Source organism: Elephas maximus, chromosome 27, assembly GCF_024166365.1.
Source record: "Elephas maximus indicus isolate mEleMax1 chromosome 27, mEleMax1 primary haplotype, whole genome shotgun sequence".
NCBI classification, from domain to species: domain Eukaryota; kingdom Metazoa; phylum Chordata; class Mammalia; order Proboscidea; family Elephantidae; genus Elephas; species Elephas maximus.
Genome location: NC_064845.1, coordinates 28,264,685 through 28,282,502, shown reverse-complemented (window position 1 = coordinate 28,282,502; position 17,818 = coordinate 28,264,685). Strand labels below are relative to the sequence as shown.

Below are 17,818 nucleotides of genomic sequence, written 5' to 3'. Positions count from 1 at the left end.
AACAATTTCACATGGGTTTCACCACATCAAAATGTGGTGTTGACAATGCTTACCTTGCCTTTTGGAATATCTGCCCCTGTAGCTAATGCACAAACTCAGAGGCTCAAGAATTTCAAGCAGGACTGGGAAGCAGCATGCATGGTGGACACCTTCAAGCAGGGCTGGGTTCTGGTGGTGTGATCTTGGGAAAGTCAGTTCCCCTCTTGGCCTAACTGCACTAGTACCATTTACATCTTCTATTTTTTAAGTGAAGAAAACAAAAATATTTGATGCACACATACAGGGAAGAAATACTCATAACAATTATAGTCCTCATCTCTTCAGCTGATCACGTGGTCATAACTGGTATTTAAAACTACCTTCTTCTACCACCACTTCTGCATTCCCTTTACTCTCCGCAAGCACCTCAACTGGCATGGTTCTTTGCCTGGTGGGGCGACCCATACCTTCTGGGCCATTAGCAACCATGTCAGAATTGAGTTCCTGTAGTTTTCCATTGCCTTTAATCACAGGGCATGGTAGTACTACGAGACGTCCTCAGGGATCTTCTGTGTCCCAGAAATCCTCTTCTTTACTTTTATCATGCAATATCACTCTGATTTCCCCTTGGTAATCAGGATCAATCACATGAGCCAATATGGTAACCCCTTTCTTTGCCTGTTGATCCAGAGGCACGAGGAGCCCAAAGTGGCTACTGGCATTCTTTTTTTTTTTTTTTAATTAATTTTTATTAAGCTTCAAGTGAACATTTACCATTCCAATCAGTCTGTCACATGTAGGTTTACATACATCTTACTCCCTTCTCCCACTTGCTCTCCCCCTATTGAGTCAGCCCTTTCAGTCTCTCGTTTCGTGCCAATTTTGCCATCTTCCCTCTCTCTCTATCTTCCCATCCCCCCTCCAGTCAAGAGTTGCCAACACACTCTCCAGTGTCCACCTAATTTAATTAGCTCACTCTTCATCAGCATCTCTCTCCCCCCACCACTGACCAGTCCTTTTCATGCCTGATGATTTGTCTTCGGGGATGGTTCCTGTCCTGTGCCATCAGAAGTTCTGGCGAGCATTGTCTCCGGGATTCCTCTAGTCGCAGCCATACCATTAGGTATGGTCTTTTCATGAGAATTTGGGGTCTGTATCCCATTGGTCTCCTGCTCCCTCAGGAGTTGTTTGTTATGCTGACAGGGCAGACATTGATTGTGGCCGGGCACCAACTAGTTCTTCTGGTCTCAGGATAATGTAGGTCTCTGGCTCATGTGGCCCTTTCTGTCTCTTGGGTTCTTAGTTGTCGTGTGACCTTGGTGTTCTTCCTTTGCCTTTGCTCCAGGTGGGTTGAGACCAATTGATGTATCTTAGATGGCCGCTTGTTGGTATTTAGGACCCCAGGCGCCACAATTCAAAGTGGGATGCAGAATGTTTTCATAATAGAATTATTTTGCCAATTGACTTAGAAGTCCCCTCAAACCAAGTTCCCCAGACCCCAGCCCCTGCTCCGCTGACCTTTGAAGCTTTCATTTTATCCTGGAAACCTCTTTGCTTTTAGTCCAGTCCAATTAGGCTGACCTTCCTTATATTGAGTGTTGTCTTTCCCTTCACCCAAAGCAGATTGATCAATAAAAAGCCCTCTCCCTCCCTCCCTCCCTCCCCCCTTTGTAACCACAAACGTATGTGCTCTTCTCCGTTTTTTCTATTTCTCAAGATCTTATAATAGTGATCTTATACAATATTTGTCCTTTTGCAACTGACTCATTTCGCTCAGCATAATGCCTTCCAGATTCCTCCACGTTATGAAATGTTTCAGAGATTCGTCACTGTTCTTTATCGATGCGTAGTATTTCATTGTGTGAATATACCACAATTTATTTACCCATTCATCCGTTGACGGACATCTTGGTTGCTTCCAGCTTTTTGCTATTGTAAACAGAGCTGCAATAAACATGGGTGTGCATATATCTGTTTGTGTGAAGGCTCTTGTATCTCTACGGTATATTCCGAGGAGTGGGATTTCTGGGTTGTATGGTAGTTCTATTTCTAACTGTTTAAGATAACGCCAGATGGATTTCCAAAGTGGTTGTACCATTTTACAATCCCACCAGCAGTGTATGAGAGTTCCAATCCCTCCACAGCCTCTCCAACATTTATTATTTTGTGTTTTTTGGATTAATGCCAGTAGTTGGTGTGAGATGGAATCTCATCATAGTTTTAATTTGCATTTCTCTAATGGCTAATGATCGGGAGCATTTTCTCATGTATCTGTTGGCTGCCTGAATATCTTCTTTAGTGAAATGTGTGTTCATATCCTTTGCCCACTTCTTGATTGGGTTGTTTGTCTTTTTGTGGTTGAGTTTTGACAGAATCATGTAGATTTTAGAGATCAGGCGCTGGTCGGAGATGTCATAGCTGAATATTCTTTCCCAGTCTGTAGGTGGTCTTTTTACTCTTTTGGTGAAGTCTTTAGATGAGCATAGGTGTTTGATTTTTAGGAGCTCCCAGTTATCGGGTTTCTCTTCATCATTTTTGGTAATGTTTTGTATTCTGTTTATGCCCTGTATTAGGGCTCCTAGGGTTGATCCTATTTTTTCTTCCAAGATCTTTATCGTTTTAGTCTTTATGTTTAGGTCTTTGATCCACTTGGAGTTAGTTTTTGTGCACGGTGTGCGGTATGGGTCCTGTTTCATTCTTTTGCAAATGGATATCCAGTTATGCCAGCACCATTTGTTAAAAAGACTATCATTTCCCCAATTGACTGACACTGGTCCTTTGTCAAATATCAGCTGCTCATACGTGGATGGATTTATATTTGGGTTCTCAATTCTGTTCCATTGGTCTATGTGCCTGTTGTTGTACCAGTACCAGGCTGTTCTGACTACTGTAGCTGTATAATAGGTTCTGAAATCAGGTAGAGTGAGGCCTCCCACTTTCTTCTTCTTTTTCAGTAATGCTTTGCTTATCCGGGGGTTCTTTCCCTTCCATATGAAATTAGTGATTTGTTTCTCTATCCCCTTAAAATATGACATTGGTATTTGGATTGGAAGTGAGTTATATGTATAGACGGCTTTTGGTAGAATAGACATTTTTACTATGTTAAGTCTTCCTATCCATGAGCAGGGTATGTTTTCCCACTTAAGTATGTCCTTTTGAATTTCTTGTAGCAGAGTTTTATAGTTTTCTTTGTATAGGTCTTTTACATTTTTGGTAAGATTTATTCCTAAGTATTTTATCTTCTTGGGGGCTACTGTGAATGGTATTGATTTGGTGATTTCCTCTTCGGTGTTCTTTTTATTGATGTAGAGGAATCCAAGTGATTTTTGTATGTTTATTTTATAACTTGAGACTCTTCCAAACTCTTCTATTAGTTTCAGTAGTTTTCTGGAGGATTCCTTAGGGTTTTCCATGTATACGATCATGTCATCTGCAAATAGTGATAGCTTTACTTTCTCCTTACCAATCTAAATAGCCTTTATTTCTTTGTCTAGCCTAATTGCCCTGGCTAGGACTTCAAGTACGACATTGAATAAGAGCGGTGATAAAGGGCATCCTTGTCTGGTTCCCGTTCTCAAGGGAAATGCTTTCAGGTTCTCTCCGTTTACACTGATATTGGCTGTTGGCTTTGCATAGATGCCCTTTATTATGTTGAGGAATTTTCCTTCAATTCCTATTTTGCTGAGAGTTTTTATCATAAATGGGTGTTGAACTTTGTCAAATGCCTTTTCTGCATCTATTGATAAGATCATGTGGTTTTTATCTTGTGTCTTATTTATGTGATGGATTACATTAATGGTTTTTCTGATATTAAACCAGCCTTGCATACCTGGTATAAATCCCACTTGATCATGGTGAATTATTTTTTTGATGTGTTGTTGGATTCTATTGGCTAGAATTTTGTTGAGGATTTTTGCATCTATGTTCATGAGGGATATAGGTCTAAAATTTTCTTTTTTTGTAATGTCTTTACCTGGTTTTGGTATCAGGGAGATGGTAGCTTCATAGAATGAGTTGGGTAGTATTCCGTCTCTTTCTATGCTTTGAAATAGCTTCAATAGTAATGGTCTTAAGTCTTCTCTGAAGGTTTGGTAGAACTCTGCAGTGAAGCCGTCTGGGCCAGGACTTTTTTTTGTTGGAAGTTTTTTGATTACCGTTTCAATCTCTTTTTTTGTTATGGGTCTATTTAGTTGTTCTACTTCTGAATGTGTTAGTTTAGGTAGGTAGTATTGTTTCAAGAATTTATCCATTTCTTCTAGGTTTTCAAATTTGTTAGAGTACAATTTTACATAGTAATCTGAAATGATTCTTTTAATTTCATTTGGCTCTGTTGTGATGTGGTCCTTCTCGTTTCTTATTCGGGTTATTTGTTTCCTTTCCTGTTTTTCTTTAGTCAGTCTAGCCAATGGTTTATCAATTTTGTTAATTTTTTCAAAGAACCAACTTTTGGCTTTGTCAATTCTTTCAATTGTTTTTCTGTTCTCTAATTCATTTAGTTCAGCTCTAATTTTTATTATTTGTTTTCTTCTGGTGCCTGATGGGTTCTTTTGTTGCTCGCTTTCTATTTGTTCAAGTTGTCGGGACAGTTCTCTGATTTTGGCTCTTTCTTCTTTTTGTATGTGTGCATTTATCCATATAAATTGGCCTCTGAGCACTGCTTTTGCTGTGTCCCAGAGGTTTTGATAGGAAGTATTTTCATTCTCGTTGCTTGCTAAGAATTTCCTTATTCCCTCCTTGATGTCTTCTATAATCCAGTCTTTTTTCAGGAGGGTATTGTTCATTTTCCAAGTATTTGATTTCTTTTCCCTAGTTTTTCTGTTATTGATTTCCAGCTTCATTGCCTTGTGGTCTGAGAAGATGCTTTGTAATATTTCGATGTTTTGGATTCTGCAAAGATTTGTGTTATGACCTAATATGTGGTCTATTCTAGAGAATGTTCCATGTGCACTAGAAAAAAAAGTGTATTTTGCAGCAGTTGGGTGGAGAGTTCTGTATAAGTCAATGAGGTCAAGTTGGTTCGTTGTTGTAAGTAGGTCTTCCGTGTCTCTATTGAGCTTCTTACTGGAAGTCCTGTCCTTCTCCAAAAGTGGTGTGTTGAAGTCTCCTACTGTAAATGTGGAGGTGTCTATCTCACTTTTCCATTCTGTTAAAATTTGATTTATGTATCTTGCAGCCCTGTCATTGGGTGCGTAAATATTTAATATGGTTAGGTCTTCCTGATCAATTGTCCCTTTTATCATTATATAGTGTCCTTCTTTATCCTTTGTGGCGGATTTAAGTCTAAAGTCTATTTTGTCAGAAATTAATATTGCTACTCCTCTTCTTTTTTGCTTATTGTTTGCTTGATATATTTTTTTCCATCCTTTGAGTTTTAGTTTGTTTGTGTCTCTAAGTCTAAAGTGTGTCTCTTGTAGGCAGCATATAGATGGATCGTGTTTCTTTATCCAGTGCGTGACTCTGTCTCTTTATTGGTGCATTTAGTCCATTTACATTCAGCGTAATTATAGATAAATAAGTTTTTAGTGCTGTCATTTTGATGCCTTTTCATGTGTGTTGTTGGCCATTTCATTTTTCCACATGCTTTTTTGTGCTGAGACGTTTTTCTTAGTAGCTTGTGAGATCCTCATTTTTATAATGTTTAACTTTGTGTTTGTTGAGTCGTTACCTTTTTTCTTGGCTTTTTTCTTGAGTTATGGAATTGATATTCCTTTTCGTGGTTACCTTATTATATACCCCTATTTTTCTAAGTAAAAACCTAACTTGTATCCTTCTATATCGCCTTGTATCACTCTCCATCTGGCAGTTCAATGCCTCCTATATTTAGTCCCTCTTTTTGATTATTGTGATCGTTTATCTATTGATTTCCATGATTTCCTGTTATGTGTATTATTTTGTTTATTTATTTATTTTTTAGAATTAGTCTTAATTTCTTTGTTTTTGTGCTTTCCCTATTTGAGTTGCGTGGATATCAGGACGTTCTGTTTTGTGACCTTGTATTGTGTTGGTACCTGATATTATTGGTCATCAGGCCAAACAATCTCCTTTAGCATTTCTTGCAGTCTTGGTTTAGTTTTTGCAAATTCTCTAAACTTGTGTTTATCTGTAAATATCTTAATTTCTCCTTCATATTTCAGAGAGAGTTTTGCTGGATATACGATCCTTGGTTGGCAGTTTTTCTCCTTCAGTGCTCTGTATACGTCATCCCATTCCCTTCTTGCTTGCATGGTTTCTTCTGAGTAGTCTGAACTTATTCTTATTGATTCTCCCTTGAAGGAAACCTTTCTTTTCTCCCTGGCTGCTTTTAAAATTTTCTGTTTGTCTTTGGTTTGGGCAAGTTTGATGATAATATGTCTTGGTGTTTTTCTTTTTGGATCAATCTTAAATGGGGTTCGATGAGCATCTTGGATAGATATCCTTTTGTCTTTCATGATGTCAGGGAAGTTTTGTGTCAGGAGTTCTTCAACTATTTTCTCTGTGTTTTCTGTCCCCCTTCCCTGTTCTGGGACTCCAATCACTCGCAAGTTATCCTTCTTGATAGAGTCCCACATGATTCTTAGGGTTTCTTCATTTTTTTTAATTCTTTTATCTGACTTTTTTTCAGCTATGATGGTGTTGATTCCCTGGTCCTCCAGAAGTCCCAGTCTACATTCTAATTGCTCGAGTCTGCTCCTCTGACTTTCTATTTCGTTGTCAAATTCTGTAATTTTATTGTTAATCTTTTGGATTTCTACATGCTGTCTCTCTATGGATTCTTGCAACTTATTAATTTTTCCACTATGTTCTTGAATAATCTTTTTGAGTTCTTCAACAGTTTTATCAGTGTGTTCCTTGGCTTTTTCTGCAGTTATCCTAATTTAATTTGTGATATCTTTAAGCATTCTGTAAATTAGTTTTTTATATTCTGTATCTGATAATTCCAGGATTGTATCTTCATTTGGGAAAGATTTTGATTCTTTTGTTTGGGGGGTTGGAGAAGCTGTCATGGTCTGTTTCTTTATGTGGTTTGATATGGACTGCTGTCTCTGAGCCATCACTGGGAAACTAGATTTTCCAGGTAATCAGCTAAAAAAAAATGCAGTCAGATGCCTATCTGAATTCTCCCTCTGGCTCCGGGTATTCGGATGTTAATGGAACTGCCTGGGGAGGGTGGGGGAGGGATCAGAGAGCTAGGAGTGTAGCACCACAGAATATAGAGCTGAACACCGTGTTCACGCTCCGCCCCCGTCTGCCAAAATCCGGGCGGGACGGGTCCCCGGCTGGGACGCTGCTTTCCCCGCTCCGAGACCAGTCACTTCCTCCCGGGGACTTCTCCCTCCGGTGCTCGGCACTGCTAGCGCGAACTGGGTGGGCGTCCCCCCGCACGAACGTGCGGGCCACGCCCCGGGGTCGCTTTAGGGAAATATAGCTGACCCCCCCCTGCTCGCGCCCCACCCGCTTCCCGCCAAACTCCTGGCGGGACGGCTCCCCGGCTGGGACGCTGCTCTCCCCGCTCCAAGATTAGTCACCGCCTCCCGGGTGCTTCTTCCTCCGGCTGTGCCGCTACGCCGCCCGCGCCAACCAGCTAGACTCCCTCCCGGGATGGGTTCGGGGGGGTACGGCTGGGCCCTTTGTCTGTGCCGTCTGCGCCCCTGGTCTCTGCCCCAGATCGGGCTCCGAAGGTCACCTGCCTGGTACGCTGGCTCCTAGTTCTGAAAACAGTCGCTGTCTGCCCGTATTTGTTCATTTTCCATCTCTAAGTCTGTGCTTGTTGTTCAGAGTTCGTAGATTGTTATGTATGTGATCGATTCACTTGTTTTTCCGAGTCTTTGTTGCAAGAGGGATCTGCGGTAGCGTCCATCTAGTCCGCCATCTTGGCCCCCGGCTAGTGGCATTCTTAACTTCCAGTTCAATCAGTGTTTTGTCTCCTGCTTAGATCATCCCTCACTTTGAAACTAAGCCTCTAGGCCTGCAGAGCATAAAGTCTTGAGGATAGGAAGCAAAAATTTTGCAAGTGAATCTCTAGGGGTAATAGTGAATGGTGCCACTTCCATTTCCATCCCTTGATTCCTGGACCCATGAATCCTAGCTATGGGATGGCAGGGCTTTCTTCCAAAATCCTAAGGATCTGCACTGTGATTCACTAATAGGAGACTCCACACAGCATCTCTATCTGCCATGGACACTTCCAGAAGCATCGGATCTGCCAGATCACATGACCCAAGCGGCAGAGCAGCCTGCACCATCAGCCTGCACCTACTGCAAGGCCTTCTCTTGTTCTGGGCCCCACTCAAAACTAGCAGCTTTCTGAGTCACTTGATAAATAGGCACAGTAGCACACCCAAATGAGGGATAAGTTACCTCCACAATCCAAAGTGGCCCAACAGGTGTTGTGCCTCCTTTTTAGTTGTGGGAGGGGCCAGATAAATTGACTTTTCCTTCACTTTACAAGGAATATCTTGACATGTCCCATACCACTGGAGCCCTAGAAATTTCACTGAGGTGTAGGGAAACTGAATTATGGTTGGAATAATTTCCCACCATCTAGCATACAAATGTCTTACCAATAAGTCTAGAGTCATTGATACGTCTTTCTTACTAAGTTCAATCAGCATGATGTCATGAATGTAATAGACCAGTGTGAGGTCTCGTGGAAGGGCAAGAAGATCAAGATCTGTGATGGTTAAGATTGTGTGTTAACTTGGCTGGGCCATGATTCTCAGCGTTTTGGCAGTCCTGTAATGTTGTGATCCCTTCCCTGTTGAGATTTGATATGGGATCACCCCATGATGGGATCTGCTGTGAGTAGCCAAGCAGTTGAAGGGAGCTTCCTTGGGCATGCAGCCTGCATTGAGTGTTGGCAGACATTCGGGCAGGGCTCGGGGGTTTTCACTCATTCGGGGTCCTGCAGCTGGCTTCTGTTTTTCTGACCTCTACTTCTTGGGACTTGAGCTAGCAGCTTAGCTGTGGTCTTCCTGCCAATCTTGGGATTTGCCCATTTTCACAGACTGTGAGCAACAGCCCTGGTCTCCGGCCTGCCGATCTTGAGTTTATAGCTCCTGTGGCTATGTGAATCAGAAGCCTCTTTCCTGACCCATGGACTTGGGACATTCCTGTCTCTCCAGCTTCATGAGCAATACACTTTCAGTTGCCTATCTCATGGCTACATCAACTCTCCAGCCATAGGTCGTAATTTACACTGCTGGGAACTTTATCACCTTCCCCTTCCACAAGACATCACATGGGTCCATAACTGATTGGACCTAGTAAGGAAGAAGTGTCAGTGACTCTGGACTTATTCGTAAAACAGCTGCATGCTAGAGGGTGGGAAATTATCCCACAAAAATTCAGGCACCTTCCACCTCAGTGAAGTTTCTAGGGGTCCTGTGGTGTGGGGCATGTCGAGATATTCCTTCTATTTTCCTTCTTCACTGTCCACCTTTGGCATGCATATGAGGCTACTAAAAATATCATGGTGTGGGTTAGGTACACCTTAGTCCTCAAAGTGATACCTTTACTTTTTAATGCTTTAAAGAGGTCTTTTGCAGAAGATTTTGGGTACAGATGACAATATTTAAAGACTAAAAAACAACAGGCTATCTCCAGCTTGTCAGGGAACACGAAACGTTAGATGCTAGTCATCAGGTCTAACCTAGAGATGAAAAAAGTGGCCAACACAGGAGCCTCCTGGACTCTGCCCTAACCCCTGGCTGGGTTGCTCTAGCTTCCTGATCACCATTGAGTTATTCCTCTGAGGTTCCCTTACACAGTGGCCTTTGGGTGCTGAAAGCTCAGCTCTGTTTCATTTCAGTTAAGCCAAGAAAGAAAATTCCTTAGTCTCTGTCCCTTCATCTGCCTCCAATACTGCTTTAGTTTTCTTTTCCACATTATCTTTCTCCCCTCCTTCCTCTCTCTTTTAGCTCAGCACACACACAGACACACTTACTCCTTCAGCCCCTCTTCACATAGAATGATCCCAACCAGAGGACTTATGACTACAGCCGAGCCCATGTTCACAGGCGACAAGTGATGACCACTACTACTCCTCTAGGTGGATAGGTGACACTCTGCACCACACACTTTGTGACCCAAAATCAGATTCTACTCAAGAATAGTGAATGGACTCTTAGGCTTCTATATCTGGTAACAGCCCAAACCAGCTGGTAATAGGACATAAGTGATTCAAGGGCTACAATAATCACAACAGCGCAATCTAGTAGCCCATCTACGTATATTGAAAGAAAACAAAACAAGACTCAGTGAGCAAATATAAAATAAATCATTACAATTTCTTATAGATGGCTCAGAGACAGCAGTCGACATCAAACCACATTAAGAAGCAGACCATGATTGCTTCTACAACTCCCCAAACTAAAGAATCAAAATCTTTCCCAAATGCAGATACAATCCTGGAATTGCCAGATTCAGAATATAAAAAACTAATTTCCAGAATGCTTCAAGACATCAGGGGTGACGTCATAAATGAAATAAGGCAATCCACAGAAAAAGCCAAGGAAGACACTGATAAAACAGTTGAAGAAATCAAAAAGGTTATTCAAGAACATAGTGGAAACATTAATAAGCTGCAAGAATCCATAGAGAGACAGCATTCAGAAATCCAAAAGATTAACAATAAAATTACAGATTTAGACAACGCAACAGGAAGTCAAAGGAGCAGACTCGAGCAATTGGAATGCAGAGTGGGAGATCTGGAGGACCAGGGAATTGACACCAATATATCTGAAAAAAAATCAGATAAAAGAATTAAAAAAAAATGAAGAATCTCTAAGAATCATGTGGGACTCTAACAGGAAGAAAAACTTGCGTGTGATTGGAGTTCCAGAACAGGGAGGAATAACAGAAAACACACAGAGAATGGTTGAAGATCTGTTGGCAGAAAACTTCTCTAACATCAAGAAAGATGAAAGAATAGCTATCCAAGATGCTCATTGAACCCCATTTAAAATTGATCCAAAAAGAAAATCACCAAGACATATCATCATCAAACTTGCCAAAACCAAAGATAAAGAGAAAATTTTAAAAGCAGCCAGGGATAAAGGAAAGGTCTCCTACAAAGGAGAATCAATAAGAATAAGTTCAGACTACTCAGCAGAAACCATACAGGCAAGAAGGCAACGGGATGACATATATAGAGCACTGAAGGAGAAAAACTGCCAGCCAAGGATCATATATTCAGAAAAACTCTCTCTCAAATATGAAGGCGAAATTAAGACATTTACAGATAAACACAAGCTTAGAGAATTTGCAAAATCCAAACCACAGCTAGAAAAAATATTAAAGGAAATTGGTCACAAAATCAGTAATATCAGATACCAACACAACACAAGGTCACAGAACAGAACATCCTGATATCAGCTCAAATAGGGAAATCACAAACACAAATTAAGATTAATTTTAAAAAGAAAAAAATGCTCAAAACAGGGAATCATTGAAGTCATTATGTAAAAGATCACAATAATCAAAAAGAGGGACTAAATACAGGAGGCATAGAACTGCCATATGGAGAGGAAAACAAGGCGATATAGGACGATACAAGTTAGGTTTTTACTTAGAAAAATAGGAGTGGATATTAAGGTAACCACAAAGAGGTATAACAATTCCATAACTCAAAATAAAAACCAAGAAAAACATAACAACTCAACCAACATAAATTCAACTACTATGAAAATGAGGAACACACAATTTACAATGAAAAATGTCTCAGCACAAAAAAGTAAGTGGAAAAATGAAATTGTCAACAACACACACAAAAAGGCATCAAAAGGACAGCACTAATCTATAATTACACTGAATGTAAGTGGACTAAATGCAGCAATAAAGAGACAGAGAGTCTCAGACTGGATAAAGAAACACAATCCGTCTATATGCTGCCTACAAAAGACACACTTTATACTTAGAGAGACAATCAAACTAAAACTCAAAGGATGGAAAAAAATAAACAAACAACAAGCAAAAAAGAGCAGAAGTAGCAATATTAATTTCTGACAAAATAGACTTTAAAGTTAAATCCGCCACAAAGGATAAAGAAGGACACTACATAATGATTAAAGGGACAATTGACCAGGAAGATATAACCATGTTAAATATTTATGCACCCAATGACAGGGCTGCAAGATACATAAAACAAACATTAACAGGACTGAAAAGTGAGATGGACACATCCAGAATTATAGTAGGAGACTTCAACACACCACTTTTGGAGAAAGACAGGACTTCCAGTAAGAAGCTCAATAGAGACACGGAAAACCTAATCGCTACAATCAACCAACTTGACCTCATAGACTTATACAGAACACGCCACCCAGCTAGCTGCAAAGTATACTTTTTTTTCTAGGGCACATGGAACTTTCTCTAGAATAGATCACATATTAGGTCATAAAACAAACCTTTGCAGAATCCAAAACATCGAAATATTACAAAGCATCTTCTCAGACCACAATGCCATAAAAGTGGAAATCAATAACAGAAAAATCAGGGAAAAGAAATCAAATACTTGGAAACTGAACAATACCCTGCTCAACAAAGACTGGCTTATAGAAGACATTAAGCAGGGAAGAAAGAAATTCATAGAATGCAATGAGAATGAAAACACTTCCTATCAAAACCTCTGGGACACAGCAAAAGCAGGGCTCAGAGGTCAGTTTATATCGATAAATGCACACATACATAAAGAAGAAAGAGCCCAAATCAGAGAACTGTCCCTACAACTTGAACAAATAGAAAGCGAGCAACAAAAGAATCCATCAGGCACCAGAAGAAAACAAATAATAAAAACTAGAGCTGAACTAAATGAAATAGAGAACAGAAGAACAATTGAAAGGATTAACAAAGTCAAAAGCTCATTCTTTGAAAAAATTAACAAAATTGATAAACCATTAGCCAGACGGACTAAAGAAATACAGGAAAGGAAACAAATAAGCCAAATAAGAAACAAGATGGGCCATATCACAACAGACCCAACTGAAATTAAAAGAGTCATATGAGATTATTACGAAAAATTGTACTCTAACAAATTTGCAAACCTAGAAGAAATGGATGAATTCCTAGAAAAACACTACCTACCTAAACTAACACAATCAGAAGTAGAACAACTAAATAGACCCATAACAAAAACAGAGATTGAAAAGGTAATCAAAGAACTCCCAACAAAAAAAGCCCTGGCCCGGACGGCTTCACTGAAGAGTTCTACCAAACATTCAGAGAAGACTTAACACCACTACTACTAAAGGTATTTCAAAGCATAGAAAATGATGGAATACTACCTAACTCATTCTATGAAGCCACCATATCCCTGATTCCAAAACCAGGTCAGACCTATATCCCTCATGAACATAGATGCAAAAATCCTCAACAAAATTCTAGCCAAGAGAATTCAACAACATATCAAAAAAATAATCCACCATGACCAAGTGGGATTTATACCAGGTATGCACGGTTGGTTTAATATTTGAAAAACCATTAATGTAATCCACCATATAAATAAAACAAAAACCACATGATCTTATCAATTGATGCAGAAAAGGCATTTGACAAAGTCCCACACCCATTCATGATAAAAACTTTCAGCAAAATAGGAATTGAAGGAAAATTCCTCAACATAACAAAGGGCACCTATACAAAAAAAAAAAAAAAAAATTTTTTTTTTTTTTTAATACAAAGCCAACAGCGAATATCACTCTAAATGGAGAGAGCCTGAAAGCATTTCCCTTGAGAACGGGAACCAGACAAGGATGCCGTTTATCACCGCTCTTATTCAACATTGTGCTAGAGGTCCGAGCTAGAGCAATTAGGCTAGACAAAGAAATAATGGGCTTCCAGATGGGCAAGGAAGAAGTAAAATTATCTCTATTTGCAGATGACATGATCTTATACACAGAAAACCCTTAGGAATCCTCCAGAAAACTACTGAAACTAATAGAAGAGTTTGGCAGAGTCTCAGGTTATGAGATAATCCTACAAAAATCACTTGGATTCCTCTACATCAACAAAAAGAACAACGAAGAGGAAATCACCAAATCAATACCATTCACAGTAGCCCCCAAGAAGATAAAAGACTTAGGAATAAATCTTACCAAAGATGTAAAAACCTATACAAACAAAACTACAAAGTACTAGTGCAAGAAATGAAAAGGCACCTACATAAGTGGAAAAACATACCTTGCTCCTGGATAGGAAGTCTTAACAAAGTAAAAATGCCTGTTCTACCAAAAGCCATCTATACATACAATGCACTTCCGATCCAAATTCCAATGACCTTTTTTAACGTGATGGAGAAACAAATCACCAGCTTCATTTGGAAGGGAAAGAAGCCCCGGAGAAGTAAAGCATTACTGAAAAAGAAGAAGAAAGTGGGAGGCCTCACTCTACATGATTTCAGAATATATTATAAAGCCACAGTAGTCAAAACAGTCTGGTGCTTGTACAAGAACAGGCACATAGACCAATGGAACAGAATTGAGAACCCAGATATAAATCCATCCACATATGAGCAGCTGATATTTGACAAAGGCCCAGTGTCAGTTAATTGGGGAAAAGAGAGTCTTTTTAACAAATGGTGCTGGCATAACTGGATATCCATTTGCAAAAAAATGAAACAGGACCCATACCTCACACCATGCACAAAAACTGAATCCAAGTGGATCAAAGACCTAAACATAAAGACTAAAACGATAAAGATCATGGAAGAAAAAATAGGGACAACGTTAGGAGCCCTAATTAAAGGCATAAATGGAATACAAAACATTACTAAAAATGACAAAGAGAAACCAGGTAACTGGGAGCTCCTAAAAATCAAACACCTATGCTCATCTAAAGACTTCACGAAAAGAGTAAAAAGACCACCTACGGATTGGGAAGAAATTTTCAGCTGTGACATCTCCGACCAGCACCTGATCTCTAAAATCTATATGATTCTGTTAAAACTCAACCACAAAAAGACAAACAACCCAATCAAAAAGTGGGCAAAGGATATGAACACGCTCTTCACAAAAGAAGATATTCAGGCAGCTAACAGATACATGAGAAAAATGCTCTCGATCATTAGCCATTAGAGAATGCAAAGTAGAACTACGATGAGGTTCCATGTCACTCCAACAAGGCTGGCATTCATCCAAAAAACAGAAAATAATAAATCTTGGAGAGGCTGCGGAGAGATTGGAACTCTTATACACTACTGCTGAGAATGTAAAATGGTACAATCACCTTGGAAATCTATCTGGCGTTTTCTTAAAAGGTTAGAAATAGAACTACCATACAACCCAGAAATCCCACTCCTCAGAATATAACCTAGAGAAATAAGAGCCTTTACACGAACAGATATATGCACACCCATGTTTATTCCAGCACTGTTTACAACTGCAAAAAGCTGGAAGCAACCAAGGTGTCCATCAACGGATGAATAGTTAAATAAATTACGGTATATTCACAAAATGGAATACTACGCATCGATAAAGAACAGCGGCGAATCCGTGAAACATTTCATAACATGGAGGAACCTGGAAGGCATTATACTGAGTGAAATTAGTCAGAGGCAAAAGGACAAATATTGTATAAGACCACTATTGTAAGATCTTGAGAAATAGTACAAACTGAGAAGAACACATACTTTTGTGGTTACGAGAGGGGGGAGGGAGGGAGGGTGGGAGAGGGTTATTTGCTGATTAGTTAGTAGATAAGAACTACTTTAGGTGAAGGGAAGGACAATACTCAATACAGGGAAGGTCAGTTCAACTGGACTGGACCAAAAGCAAAGAAGTTTCCGGGATAAACTGAATGCTTTGAAGGTCAGCGGAGCAAGGGTGGGGGTTTGGGGACTATGGCTTAAGGGGACTTCTAAGTCAACTGGCAAAATAATTCTATTATGAAAACATTCTGCATCCCACTTTGAAGCGTGGCGTCTGGGGTCTTAAATGCTAACAAGCGGCCATCTAAGATGCATCAGTCGTTCTCAACCCATCTCGATGAAAGGTGAATGAAGAACACCAAGGTCACACAATAACTATGAGCCCAAGAGACAGAAAGGGCCACATGAACCAGAGACTTACATCATCCTGAGACCAGAAGAACTAGTTGGTGCCTGGCCACAACCCATGACTGCCCTGACAGGGAGCACAACAGAGAACCTCTGAGGGAACAGGAGATCAGTGGGATGCAGACCCCAAATTCTCATAAAAAGACCAGACTTAATGGTCTGACTGAGACTAGAAGAATCTCGGCGGTCATGGTCCCCAAACCTTCTGTTGGCCCAGGGCAGGAACCATTCCCGAAGACAACTCATCAGACATGGAAGGGACTGAACAATGGGTTGGAGAGAGATGCTGATGAAGAGTGAGCTACTTGTATCAGGTAGACACTTGAGACTGTGTTGGCGTCTCCTGTCTGGAGGGGAGATGGGAGGATAGAGAGGGTTAGAAACTGGCAAAATTGTCACGAAAGGAGAGACTGGAAGGAGGGCGCGGGCTGACTCACTGGGGGAGAGTTAGTGGGAGTAAGGAGTAAGGTGTATATAAGCTTATATGTGACAGACTGACTTGATTTGTAAACTTTCACTTAAAGCACCATAAAAATTATTTAAAAAAAAAAGGAAAGTAGTTATCTGCACAGGATGGCAGGGCTTTGCTCCAAAATCCTGCAGATCTGCGCAGTGATTCACCAAGAAGGGCCTGTCCTTCAAAAGAAGGATGAAGAAAAAGGCTTTGGCCAGATCAACGGCTGCATACCAGGTACCAGGAGATGTGTTAATTTGCAGTTCACTCCTCCAAGGAAACTCCTCTTCCAACGGATTGGCTGCTCACATCAGATCATAAAATGGAGGCTAATTACATAACGTCTGCCAAACCCTGGGAATCATCACCTAACCAAACTGAAACATAACATTAACCATCACAGTGGTGATGAAAATGTTCTGAAGTAGGTACTGAAGGTGGTTGAATAAGATTGTAAAAGTACATAAAGCCAGTATACTACACACTTAAAAATTATTAAAACAAATTTTATGAGAAATCTACCAGTTAAAATAGAATAAAGTATGAAGTATAAAGTGATCTGGAAAAATATTACCACAAAACCAAAGAAATTCCCGCTCAGGTGAGTTGAAGAAAGGGTGTGTTTCTGGAGCTAACGTTCCCTAGCTGTGAACGAGGGGTGGCTGTGGAGGACTTGCAGCAAATGGCTCAACCTCTGGTGACCGAGGCAGAGCTGGAGATGGAGGACCTGGTGTTCTATAGAGCTCTTGTGTTGAGCAGGAGCTGGATCAACATCAGCAGGTGGTCTGGGAGCCATTCAGGAGGTGGCTACGATTGAACTCTATGCCTCCAGATGACTGTCCATCTGACGCTGGTGATGGAGGTGGTGACGGAAGAGTTGGTGCACTATGGAGCTCCAGTGTTAGTGCAGGAGCAGGATCAACATCAGCAGGTTGTCCAGGAGCTGGTTCTGAAAATGACCCATGTGGTCCCTGTCCGCTGGAACTCACAATCTGTAGGGGAGACATGAAGATGGATAAAAGCATGAAAACAAACACATGCAAAGAAAAAAGCATATTTTACAGAGAAAATAAAGCAGGGTGCTGTGAGATAAAGTTGGGGTGTGGTCCAGGAGGTCTCACTAAGGTGACATTTATGTCTGACCAGAAAGTCAGGAGGCACCAGCCCTGCGCGAATCTGGGGACAGCAAGCCAGGGAGAAGATAGAGCTGTTGTGGAGACTGGGACACAGACGTGAGTTCGTCCAGAGAAGTGGTTGAAATGCAGCCAGTAGAGCTAGAGGAAGCTGAGGAGGAGAGGAGGCAGGGAGGAGGAGAACAGGTCCAGGACCCATGACCTGGTGGGCTGGTGGAGTTCTCT

At 40.6% G+C, this 17,818-nt stretch overlaps 1 protein-coding gene across 10 annotated transcripts in view; it reads right to left on the bottom strand.

Annotated features, from left to right (window-relative positions):
• Positions 1-17,818, bottom strand: part of LOC126068313 (ral guanine nucleotide dissociation stimulator-like) — a 497,494-nt gene that overhangs the window by 202,970 nt on the left and 276,706 nt on the right. For 4 of the 10 annotated variants that reach the window (XR_007515599.1, XR_007515609.1, XR_007515610.1 and 1 more), the window contains one exon: positions 16,548-17,452. The exons of the other annotated variants lie outside the window; for them this stretch is intronic. The gene's annotated coding sequence lies outside the window, so the exon portion shown is untranslated. Of the gene's footprint in view, positions 1-16,547; positions 17,453-17,818 lie in introns of those variants that run through there. 10 annotated transcript variants of the gene reach the window in all.